This window comes from Falco naumanni, chromosome 11 (genome assembly GCF_017639655.2).
Source record: "Falco naumanni isolate bFalNau1 chromosome 11, bFalNau1.pat, whole genome shotgun sequence".
In the NCBI taxonomy this organism is placed as follows: domain Eukaryota; kingdom Metazoa; phylum Chordata; class Aves; order Falconiformes; family Falconidae; genus Falco; species Falco naumanni.
Window position 1 is genome coordinate 12,094,558 of NC_054064.1, and position 13,047 is coordinate 12,107,604.

Sequence of the window (13,047 nt, forward strand, 5' to 3'; positions counted from 1 at the left end):
GGTCTTCATCTGGTATTTGGTTTAGTTTGTGTTTTAGATGAACAAAATCACTTGCATGTATTATAGAGGCACTGGTCAGGGAGAAGGCTATGTTATTTAATACAATAAAAGCAGCAAAGTTTTTAATAAATAATTTATCTAAAGTATTTTTGTGGTAGTGGAGGCAATGCCTAGCTCTGACGAGTACAAATCGGTGCAGCAATGTTGATATTGAAAGAAGGGGGCTGACTTGCATCTGCTGCAGAGGTAATGCAGCCCGTCATCTGAGTTGTAGCATCAGCTCTTGCTCCTGTCTAGTCATTGGGTGGCATAGCGGCGTAGTAACACGGGCACTGGCAAGCTGCTGGTACCCAGCTCTGCAGGCAAGTGGGGAACAACTGGCGAGGGAACACTGCCATGCCTGTCTGCTGGGAGTGAACCATACCAGATGTCTGTGCTGCCATCAGCAGCTGTGTCTCTTATCAAAGTCCTGCTTATGCTTTTGAGATGGAAAAGGTTTTGCTAATGACAAAAGGAAAAGTAAGGAAGCAAGAATTACAAATAACAGTTCTAGTAGACAACTTCTGCAGGAAGCAGAATCTTACAAGAGACTCAGGTGATCTATTGTCTAGGTACTTTCATGCATAAATAAATACCCAGTTCTTTAATCTCAATATACCAAGGCATGAAAGGCTATGCACGTTTTTTTTGCTGACTGACATCTAGTAACTGACTCAGTAATACCGTACTGTTAGCAGATAACTGTTCCCAAGAGTACTGCAGGACACACTACGCATTTAATATGGTTTCCATGAGTAATGTTAAAAATGTTACATTACTAGTCCAACTGCTAGCTCAAAGCAGGGCAACCTCAAAAGGAGGGTCCCCTTCCAAGAGGAACTGGTAGGTAAACATGTATTACAGAAACTAAATAAGCTTCTACCATACTTTCTTCCAAATACTACAAAAACAAACTGAAAAAGAAGAGCTGTGTTTGAGGACTGGTGGACTCTGGAACATATATTTTAATTGGGAAGGAATAGGAGAGTGATTTTTGCTTTTTTTAATTGCTTTTGGCAGCAATATTGTGTAGGAGGCTATCTGAGAAACTGCAGTAAACCTCATCCTAAAGCAGGAATGGGACAGACTTATAAACCTAGCTTCTGTCTGTGGCTTTATGGGAGGAGTCAGAGGAATTGGTGGAAAGCCTATGGGGTGGATGGCTTTCCACTTGGTTTAATGCTTCCTTTTGCTAGAAACTCTGTAGTAGGAAGAAGACTCTAGGCCCAGTTAAATTGATGAGTATTGCCTCACCACCTGGGAAAGACCTTGCCTGCCTCCCCAGGTAAATTCCTTGGGGAAATTACCGCTAAGGGAGAGAAACAGCCAAGCCTCTTGCCCAGCCGAGGAGCCTGAGCTGGGCTGGAAGCTGGCGCTGGCTGCTGTGCAGTGCAGCATGCTGAACGGCTGCCCCTCAGCTAGTAAAACCGTTGCCTTGGTCAGGTGTCCAAAGATACAGTTTTATTTTGGCACTATTTCTGATGCAAGTAGTTAGGAAGAATGGTCAGAAACAGCCTTTCTGAGCCATCATATGAGGAGGAGCTATAGCATTCCTAAGTATAACCTCTACATTTTCCGAACCCCAGGAGCTACTTCAGCCATGGGGACCATTTTGTGTGGCATAAAGCCCAGCACGATTCCCTTGAATAATGTACAATGGGTGGGCGGGTACAAGGTGTATTTGTAGAAATATTGGTACTAATATACCTGTTAGTTCTCATACATGATGAGTTACAAGTTATGCTAATTATAAAGCAATTTATCTTTCTTATTTAGATATACTTATTCCTAAGCAATAGTGAGTCTTAGAGCAAGCTACCAGGAGACGACTTCTTTTTTTTTTTTTTTTTTCAGCAAGCTACCAGGAGAATTCTTTCTTTTCAGCTAATTAATAAAAAATGCAGTATTTCCAGAATGTATGTTCTTTGCTTGGCTTTTGTTAGATTAATAATTTAGCAAATATAGTTGAGTGTGTTTAATGCAATTTTCTCCTCTTTAACTTCAAAATGTTGATCTGGTATGTAAAAGAAAAATCACTTTTATTTGTGTTTTCGTAAAATGAATCCTACTTTACGCCACTTCTGGATGATCTAATGCTGCAGCAAAACGGGGTGGGGGGGAAGGCTTGAGCAGCCAGGTTATTCAAGCATTGCTGTCAGGTTTGAATGGCCAATGCAAATTAATTGCTTTTCATAGCTTATATCTTTGTAAGTACTTTGCATACTACAATAAACTTTAACTGAAAAAAAACCTTGGCAACAGTACTGTGGAAAAACAGACAATAAGTCTGGATGGGCTTGCTCTGGAAGTAGTGGTGAGACACGAGGACAGCTGGAGAAGCAGAGCCTGCTCTTGCTTTGCCTGTCCCCACACAGGCACAGCAGAACTACAGTGTTTCATGGGCTGGGATCTGCTCTTGTGCCACTGTGGATACAGCATGGGCCCGAAGTGGTTCCAGGTAACAGTGCACTGGCAGGTAGAGGCATCTGTGACTCTTACTGGATTTTCCTGGCCTGCTGCCCTTGTCCTCTTCCACATGGTGCTTCTTCACTGTTTGCTGAATACTATTGGCTGCATAAAAAAGGGAAAGTCCCTAGCTGCTCCGGTCACTGCCCCAGAGGCTACGGAGGCTATGTGCCGTTGTGCTGTCAGCAGGTGACCCTCCTGTACATGCCTGATGGGCTCCAGAGCAGATGGTGTCCCTAAAAAGATAAGGGAGGAAGGATATGGCCACCCTCCCACCAGCAGCTGGGCTGAATTAAACATTATGTAAAATGGGTCTACTGCTTCCCGCTGGAAATAGAAACAAACAGTAAGCAGGAGAATAACGTGGTGGCTAGTTTTAGCATTAGTGGCGGTTTGTAGCAGAGGACACCTTTTCTTTTCCCCTAGAGACTGTCCAGCATGTGATCAGCTGCTGTGGGCTGTATCCTCAGCAGCCAATAACTGTTGTCCTGGGCAAGAGGTATTAAGTATTTTTTCCCTAATTCTCCAAAAGTCCTATTGGAAACTAGATCAGGAATTACACTGTCTGGTATGTAAATTTTATGTTAAATAGTTAAAATGTTGAATCCAAAAAAAAACCCCAACAAAACCCTCACCCTTTCGCAACATGGATACAGAGCAGAATATTCAGGTAAAAATAATTTATGATAGTAATTATGGTATAAACCAGCTTGTCAGCAGCTAGTTGTTCTAAATTCCTTCCTTCCCCACTCCGGGCTGCTTAAACCTGTAGGGAAATCATTGTAAGAAATACCCCTTCTGCCTGCTTTGTTCATCAGAAATAGGATGCTGTATGTGAACACTTAACTGTGTAATGAAAGAAGGATCTCATTTGCAATGATCTGGAGTTTCAAGAGGTCAACCAGTGTTCTGATAACTAAGCTTAATCTTTACTGGCAACATCTAATATTAATTACTAATGCTTACACCTTTCACCATTAAAATCTGAACGTTTATGCACATAATTATGAGTCATCTAATGGCTCAACAGCTTTAATTTTTTTCACTGTGTGCGTTTAGTTTTCTTTAACCGTGAGAGAATTGGACTTCTATTTATTATGGGCAAAGGTGATTCAGAATAAATTCTGACAGTTTGAGTTACTCCTGAGCTTTTGCACTTAATGGAAACGGTGTGAAAGCCCTTTCTGTGCTCCCTGTGTGGGAAGGGGAGATCTGGTGGGACAGGCACTTGCTGCGTAGCTTTTTGCATCAGGAACCCTTGACCAGCAGGAAAATACGGGTACCCTCACAGCATATTCTTATTTTAAGTACAGCTCTAGCCTGGATGCCTTATCACTTATAAACTAAGAGCAGCTCCAATGGGCAACATTAGCTGTTCTGATAAGTGTGCGAGGTTGCTGGTATTACTGGCTTTACATCAGGGGTTTCTGCAGACAAGATACAGTCAAGAGATGATCAGGCATCTCTTCCCCTTCTCATCTGTTGGTATCTCCAGGCAAACTGAAGTCTGTATGGTAGACACAGATGCTGCATTTGGGAAACAAGCACAGTTTGGTTGAGCTCTTCTTCTTTGCCACAACAACTTCACAGAGCACCCCCTGAGGTCTGGTACTTTCTGGACTTTAGATGGAATGCTCAGTCTGTTGGAACAGACATGGATGCCAACTGGGATACTGGATTTATTGCTGCAAAACTGGAAAGTGGTCAGCAACTCATTTCGCATAGGTTACTGGACAAATGCTAGCTGGATAGAATGGTATGAACTTTGTTTGGGATTTAGAAACATAAGTAAATGCCAGTTTGTAACCATTGAGAAACAAAGCATAAATGCAATGCTGGCCACTGAAGAAGGCTAGTGGAGGACAGTGCAATGCCCCAGGGAGCTCCTTATGGGAGAAAAGTTATTGCAGCAGAGCTCAGAGATGGTAGGAAGATGCTCAGCAGCAGGGAGATGGAAAGTGTAGATGAACAGTCCTTGATAGGATTGTGACTATTAAATAGCAACTGCTGCCATTGCTTGTTTGTCTGCCTTGTTTTTTCACCATGACTCGGCATGAATAGTAGCTTAATAACTACTTGCATATAGGTAGTACCCTGAAGCTGGAGTACTGTTAGGCTGGAAAATTTGGGAGAAATTCTGGAGTCCTGAATGCAGAGATGGCTTTATCCTCAGGTGATGAAGATTGCTCCCTGCCCTGATGTAGCTAATCATTCCTGCTGTCAGTGCCAAGGCAAAGATTTCTCCTCATCAGTTCTCTGACAGTTTTCAGTCTTTAAGATAGTTTTGTAAAACATGGATGTTATGAGTGTCACATCTAAAGATGTCTGGAGCTCAGGCTCTTGTGCAAGGAGACCGCTTGACAGGGGGAGTAATTCTTTGTAGTCCTTACCCCTGCAATAGCATAAGATAGCGAGGAGGAAATGGTCTGATAGCTAATGGTCTGATGGTTTCTCATCAAAAGCCTTCTGTGGCTTGTATTCTCTGTAATTTTTTTAGTGAGACAAACCAGCCTTCCTCATATGACAACTTCATTGCTGTGCCTTGTCGAAACATGCTGCCACATATACTAATTTTATGTTGTAAGAACATAAGTATGGGAACATACTGGTAAAGCAAAAAAGTCAACATTGCTAAGGTTTGAGAGATGATTTTTTTTTGGACATAAATGACTGCCAATAGAGGGAAGTAATTTATAAAAGCTTGCAGAGAATAACAGCATGAAAATATAGATAGACATGTTCCTGCTTCTGATTTTTACATATGCGCCATGAGCTAATGCAGTTGCTAAGAGTATTCTCCAAAAGGGTTGATCTACGTCTATGTGATTTGTAAATGACAACAGCAAGGGGAAAAATAATGAAGACAAACTTATTCCAGAAGACTGTGCTAACAGGGTTTAGAGCCTGAAAACAGGGTGCATTGAAATGAATGCAGAGCGCTAGTGTTAGTAAAGGCCAGAGACAGCTGCCAGCAGAGGGCTATGGAGCTGGGAGCTGTCGGAGCAGCCTGGTCTGGCTGGGGGGGGCGAGGAGGTGGGGACGCACCTGACCTTGCTGAGGTCAGGAGGAACTGAGCTAAGGGAAGGAGGAACACTTCTGCCTTTCCTCTGAAGGCAGTATAAGGCAGGAGCACACGGATTCATACTGTCTTCTCCTGTAGGGTACCACAGCTCTGTGTAAATCAGAGGTGAAAATATGGTAATAGGTTTCTTTTAGGCCATACTGACCTCCATTGAATATATCCAAAAGTTTCAGATTAGAGCCTGAGTGGACATTGAGGTCTGTCTTCCTACGGTGTGATCAACAATGTCTGTCTACAATGCCTTTTACCAGGAAGTATTCACAATAGTACCAGATTAGATTCATGTTTTGTCTGTAGAGTTCTCCTTTTGGAGTGATTTGAGGTCCCTGAAGGTCAAAGTACATGGACTAAAACTAATATTTATAATCATCCATAATCATTCAGAAACAATCTCTGGGAATGGATTTGTTAATTACCTGCCTTCACCGTATTCATTTCTGGGGTAGAATAAGAATTCTGAAGTGATTGTGCATCTGTCATTCACATTTAAACTCTACATGACTGAACTCATTCATTTTAATTGCATATGTTTGCATGGACTCTTATTTTGGGTAGGAGTTTAAGGTGAAATCTAATCTGCCCTGTTGGGATATATACAATCCAAAGATAATGCAGTTAATGGGGTCAACTCTTTTTCACTTTTAAGACTGCATATTTGAAATCAGTTCAAGAATTTCAATGATGGCAAACAAAAATTCAATTAGAGCTGTGTGGTTCTTTTTTTCACAATGTCAGTTAACCCGGCACATGGGAAGCATTCAGTATAACCGTGTGTAGAAGCTGAGCATTGGCTTCTCTGTGCAAAGGACTAAGAAGGAACTGAATTGCAATCTGCACAGTTTCAGATTGTTTAAATTCTTTTTTTCAATGCCATAACATTGGCAATAAAGACAACTAATTTGGTCTGGTGCCTTAATCTGTTTTTGTTGCAGATGTGTACTAAGAAGGATCAACTACATGAAATGCTATAGTTAATCTCCAAGCAAAGCATGGTCTTGTAGCCATGCCTACTTGTAAAAGAAGCCATGGCGTCTAATCATGAGAGCTCTGGATATCCATATTCTAAAAGTTTGTTAGGTATATTCTATGACCCTCCAAAAAGGAGGAATATTGGTGTTGAACTGTTTGTATCTCAAAGCTGTTTATATATAATTGGATAATGTCTGGAAAGCAAAAGACAACCTGCATGTAACAATAATCAATTAAATATTATTTTGAATATTACAACTGGGAAGGAAAGCAAAATATTCTGACCTTGAAGATCAATGCATGATTTTTATAGAGTTGTGCTAATAGCTGTAGTGTGTCAATTACCTTAAGGTAACTTTTCTATCTTAAGTATACTCAAACACCTAACTGTAAGTATCTCTTCTGGGGCAGTGAATCTGTTGGAATGATTCTCAGACCAATTTGTTTTGTAGTCTTTCTGTCAGCCCACCATCTCATTATTGACCTTTCCATATTGTTAATTACATTTTTAAACCAATCTTTGTCAAATTATATTTGATTTCCAATAGTCTGCAAGAAATTTGGTGTTGGAGTAGCTCCTTGGGAAGAACGTGGTTCTTCTGAGACTGGGAACCTCAGGGTGAGACCTTGCCACCACACATCTGTCTGTAGGACTCCATGAAAGTGCATGTTCCTGTCCTGCTGCAGGTCACCTGCTTCTCTGAGTGTTCATCAGGAACACAAGGAGTGATATTAACACATTCTTCTCCTGAGATGGGTGGGGGGGGAAGTGCCTTGTCTCCTGCTTTAGTGCCAGTGTCACTGTTTCTCTGCAGTAGTTGGGGCTGGCAGCAAAATGTCACCTGGTCTCACTCACTGCTTACCTGAAGTACCTTGGCCTGGATCAATTTTCTCCCCTGCTCCCAGGTCCTGGCACAGCAGTCAGGAGAAGGTCACATCCTCCCCTCTGCCTGCTCACACTGATGTTTTCTAGACAGAACAGTACTTGCACACATGCTGTTGACATGACAGTAATCTAGATAATGCCCACCACAAAGGGACAGAAGTTTTTAGAAGGAAAAAAAACCCTGATGTATAGTGAGGGTCAAATATTTCCTGAAACATTTTTGGAATTAACCCCCTGTGAGGACATTCATAATCATGCTTGACCACTCTGAATAAAAAAGGTAGGAAGAAGATAACTGGTCCCGATATAAAGGTAGAGGCTGTATTCAAGCACATTAATGCAGAAAGACCAAAAATGGGCATTTGGAATGAGTCTTTATAGCATCCATACAAAACCATATACCTCTGAGGAACTGCTTGTGTCCCTCCTCACAATTTTTTGTTCACCATTTAAAAAATGAACCTTCTCTCAAATTCTGAAAGCAATGATTTTTCTCAAGGCACACTGCAGTTTCTCAAGACCTTCAGTTACTTGGCCCTGCAGTAGGGCTCTAAATGACAAATTGATGACATCATAATAATTTTTTTTTATGTAATAAATGGTGAAGCTATTAACACAGGACCATATGACTTAACTGCAGACCAAAGTGAATGAACAGCTGGCTTCTCAAAGAATAAAGCTCTTATTCAAACACATATATCTTCAATAGTAGCAGGGGAAATACAGAAAATTACTGTCAAAGTAAATTGCATTTTGTATGAATGCCATCTCCTTTCAAGTTTGCCCCAGCATTATAATCCTTCTTTATTTAGTGGGATTGCCCTTTTCTCGTTAGAGACCTTTAGTGAAGTCTTCTTTTATATTTCATGTATCATTAAAGGGACTTAAATGATCAGGAATGTGGTAGGCCTGACACTTATTTTTAATTACTAGCATAAATAAAGGGGCATCTATAGTCCATACCTGCTGCAATTATAAAAATATATTTCCTTCATTTATAAAACAAATTTTGTGCTTCAGGGAGTCAACCAGAGAGATGAAAGGCAGTTCTTTTTGTTAATCTCTCTATATTCTCAATGCTTATTAGATCTGACCATAAAGGACAGATGATGGGGTTTTGATGTCGCTCAATTCATGGCTTTTGTGCAGTTTCTGGGAGGGGTATCTGCATAGTATTGAAAACAGAATTGTGGAAGAAAAATAATCCAGAAATGTTTTATCACAGCCTCGTATCTACACTGCTGGGAAGTGTATCTTTTCAGTACACTGAAACGAGCAGTTTGGTGAGAAATGCTGTATTGGTCACTAAGAAGTCAAGCTAGAAGAAACAGCAAACAGGCCCCTTCAGCCATTTAGACGCCATCTAGAAAAGCACTTGAGTTTAAATTTTGGATGACTTCAAAAGCTGAAAGTTTCACATGAATTCAAAAAGCTGAGCTATATTTTGCTAGAGTGTTGCTTTCCATTTTTCATTCCATTTGTATGTGTAAATCAGCATTACTTATAACATGTATACATAATTACACTTTAAAAAATACAATCATTGCAATTAATCTAATCTGAAACTTCATTTTTCAAAGTACTCTGCCTTATTATTTTATACTCCTTTCTCCTGCAGGCTGTCCTATTTCTTTTTTCTTACTGAAAAATGTATCTCGAAATAGTGCTGGTATTTTAACACTCTTTGCAAGACTGGCTACAGCACAACAGTGGAATGAGCTGGTCACAGCTAAATTATTCCTCTTTAAACTGTAATGCAGTAGGTTAAACACCCTCAGCTAACAAGGTTGAGAGAAGCTTTTTGTCCTTTTCCCCATTTGGTGGAAGAGAGAAACTATCTGGGGTAATATAAAGGAGGCTATTTTCCGAGCTCTTCCTCTTCTTCAACAATTAACTGATTTCATTGAATTGTGGTATACCATAGTGCAAGTGAAGATGATGACTGACTTTTGGATGTTTTTCATCTGGAGTTTTCTTGTGTTCCCCTTAGACATAAGGGAGCTAAACTCTAAGTCTGCTGAAGTCCACGTGGCTTTTGATCTCTTCTGAGGCTTCTCCATCTTAGCATGTCACAGCTCTTCAGACTTGTAAAGGTTTTCACGGTACTGGCTGTCTAATTGGACATATTGGCCTCTCATGACACACCTAGATTGTCTGTAGAATTGGCAGAATGCAAAATATTAGCTAAATACCTATTGATAAGGTATGATGCTAATTTGGTAATTTAATGTAAATTCATAAAATTGTTGTTTAAAACTTCAAGTGATTAGTTAAAAGCTTTCTGATTAATAGTAGCTAACAGCTTGTATGTATGAATATTATAGTGCTGAGTGGCTGAATTCCAGGTGAAGTGATTGATTGTGTTCTGGGGGTGCACATATGTTCCTGGGTGCATATAAATTATTGTTAGTCACGCAGTTTCGGCAATAGGATTATTTTCAGTGATATCTCTTCCATTTTAATGTCTTAGCTTTTCAGTCTGATTCTAGACATCCAAGATTGCCCTGTTTTGCATCACTCCCTTTGTAGTTATTCCCTTGTTTTCTTTCATGTAATTGTCATACCTCAAGGACAAGGACAAGAAGAGGAATGAAAAGAAAATGTATTTTGATGTCTTGATGTAAATAGTGTTTTTAACAAAAAAGAAAACCTTTACATTTTAAGCCAGTAAAAGGACTACTTTGACTTTGTGACAAGGCAAGTTGGCTTTTAGGATAATGTTTTCAGAAATGGTCAACAACTGCATAGGTAAAACTATTTAGATGTCCATCTTCCAGTTGCTTCAATTGGAGATAGCAGTACAGACTATAAGGTGAAAGAAACTAGTCTCTAAACTGTTCACGCAATTTGTTCAGTGAAACTTGTGTCCCTTTGTTATAAAAATGTCTTGAAATTCTATTTGAAGGCAACAAACATAACTGCATGGGCTTAGTTTAGCAAGTGTGTTGCAGCTGCTCTGGCTGTTTTGCTAGCACAGAGAGCCCACCTGGCATCTGTGGCTTACACCAAGAGATCTGTGGGAGCGCTAAGCTTCTAGGACATGACCAGAGCCAAACAGTTTGACTGAGACTTTGCTGCATGGTGTTAGGTATCACCTTGACCCACTGGGGGTTTTGACATTTAATGTAAAACGTAAAAAGCTATGAGGGGAGCAATTTAATGCCAAGGCAGGACGGGAGAAAGGGAATGCAAAGGTGGCTTCAGTTTTTGGCCTCAACCTCTGATTAGGCAATAGCTCTTTGGCTGCAAGCCACATATAGAGAGCTATATAACATAGTCTCCATGAAAAACAAGCCAAATGAGCTAGACTGACAGCAATTGCTGTGGAGTTCTCAGTTGTCTTAATGATGCAACCGAAAAGGCAGCAACCAGGCATGTGTTCTGCCATTCCCTATGCCCATGAGCATCACCCAGGATTTGCCAAAGCCATTTTTAGAGATAAAGGTGTTCTTTATGTGCTTTCAGGGTTTGCCCTCTCTGCTCAGACTGGACTTTTGTGGAGAGGATGCCTGTCTCCCGCAGCCCAGACTGGGACCATCCACTCATTTCACACAGGGTGCAGAGCAGCTGTCAGATAGTAACTGCTTTCGTTCACCAGCCCTCTCCCTCTGTTATTTGCACATTACTGTCATTCCTGCCTCTCATCTCATGTGCAGCATATCAGCTTCTAGATGCTCAGAGCAGTCTCTGCATGCATATCTGGAGTAGGTTTGCTATCAGAAATCAATTCTTAAATGATGTTTTCCCCAGAAGATTATTATCATTGTAAAATCAAAATATTTTGCAATTCTTGAGAGCTCACAGAATATTCTGTGTATGAGCTGACAGGAAACCATAATCAAATTGTCAAGCAATTGCTTCTGCTGTGGCAAAGTGAGAATGTTCGATTACATGTGTCAGCATGTGAAGATAAAGACTGCGTAGTGAACAGCAGACTGAAGGCTTGATAGGAGATGGGAAGTTTATCACTGTACACTGTAACCTATTGTAGACAGTTCTGCTACCTCAGCAGTCCTCAGTTTGCATTAAAAACCTTTATGATCAATAAAAAGCCTCAGTTTTGTCATTTGGAAAAGACATTTTAAATTTTCTACCAACTTTATTTGGTCAATTAAACTGAAGACTAATTGCTATTCCAAAGGGTTAAGTAATAAAAGATGTGGAATACTAATATACGTACACTAGTTGTTTACTGACTGTAATATTATCACTGCTTTAATCTCTTCAAACAGGCACCAAAATGCATGCTGCTGTGATTATTTGAGTAAGAAAAATGGCTCATTTATTCGACATACACATTGGCTGCTAGTCTGGGTTTTTAGATGTTTGAAGATTTATGTTCAAATTATTTTTCTCCAGTTTTCCTGTCCCTTTACCTATTCTCCTGTAAACTCTTCAATCTTCCTGTTCTCTATGGCTGCTGTGCACACTGGATATTCACTGAAAATATCTCACCAAAGCGTTTGGTTCTCAGCTTGGGGGCTGTAACCTGAAACGTGCTGAGAACTTGAACTCTCATTAATTCAGTCAGAATTAATGACTCATCACCTTGCCAGATCAGGCCTGGGGCATGTTCTCAAGCAGCCAAATCATCTCTTGTAGAGGTAAGATCAGAAAAGAGATTTGCAGGAGTGAAATCTAAAATGGTTTTAACTCTGATAACCAGATTGCCATTCAGGCTGGTTATTTAACTGCAGCACAGAACAGGCATTTAAAGTCAGTAAAATAAATTAAATCACTTTAGAAAAGTACAGTATTTAGCCACTTAACTAGTACAGCCTTCTTTGTCTGACCCTTGAAGTAGCTTGCAATTCCTTAACAAATTTGAAAAGGAAAATGTTAATGATATGTGACGGGAAGAGGAAAATAAATAGTATGCAATCAGAATTAGGTAACCAATGGTAGATTGAACTGGTGTCGTACATAGATAAGGGGACTGACAAAGGGAATGCGCCGCTATATTTCATTGTTTTGGTTAGCAGGAAAATATTTGGAAGATTATTCTTGAAAAGTATGTGGAGGGAAATACAATGGAGAATCACAAATACATGAGGACTGGAAGCTTCACGCATGTTTAATTTAATGTAAAGAAAAGAAAAAATGGATAAATTGTGAATGTTTAGAAATAGGTTTCTAATCTTCCTAGAGTAAGGGCCTGAAGCATCCTCCCAGCAAGACTAGTAAGTGGGAAATCAAGCTGTATAGCTGCAGGTGAAAGCGGAGAGAGCCTGAATATGGAAGCAAGGTCTTTCCTGACTTCCACTAGAAAGGGCAAGGCAGCCAGGCTTAGCTGTGCCTCTGCTTTCCTGTCAGTGGGTGCAGCAGGTGGACTGTTACCTTCATACAAAAAGGAGGGCAGATTTACTTTTAAACTGGAAATTAATCAGTTAGTGAGACAATCATGTAACATGGGGCCAGGACTAGACTGGGTGTCCAGTGAGTCAGTTCCAGTCGTTTAATCTTGCATACGTTATCCTAAAGAACACCTTATTTCTCAGAACTATTATATGTCTTGTGAGTGAATTTAGTCACAGTCTGAAGGGCAGTGTCAGTGCTTCTGCAGTCAGCATTGCTCCTCTGCTGCATTAGAGTGTATGATTTGGAG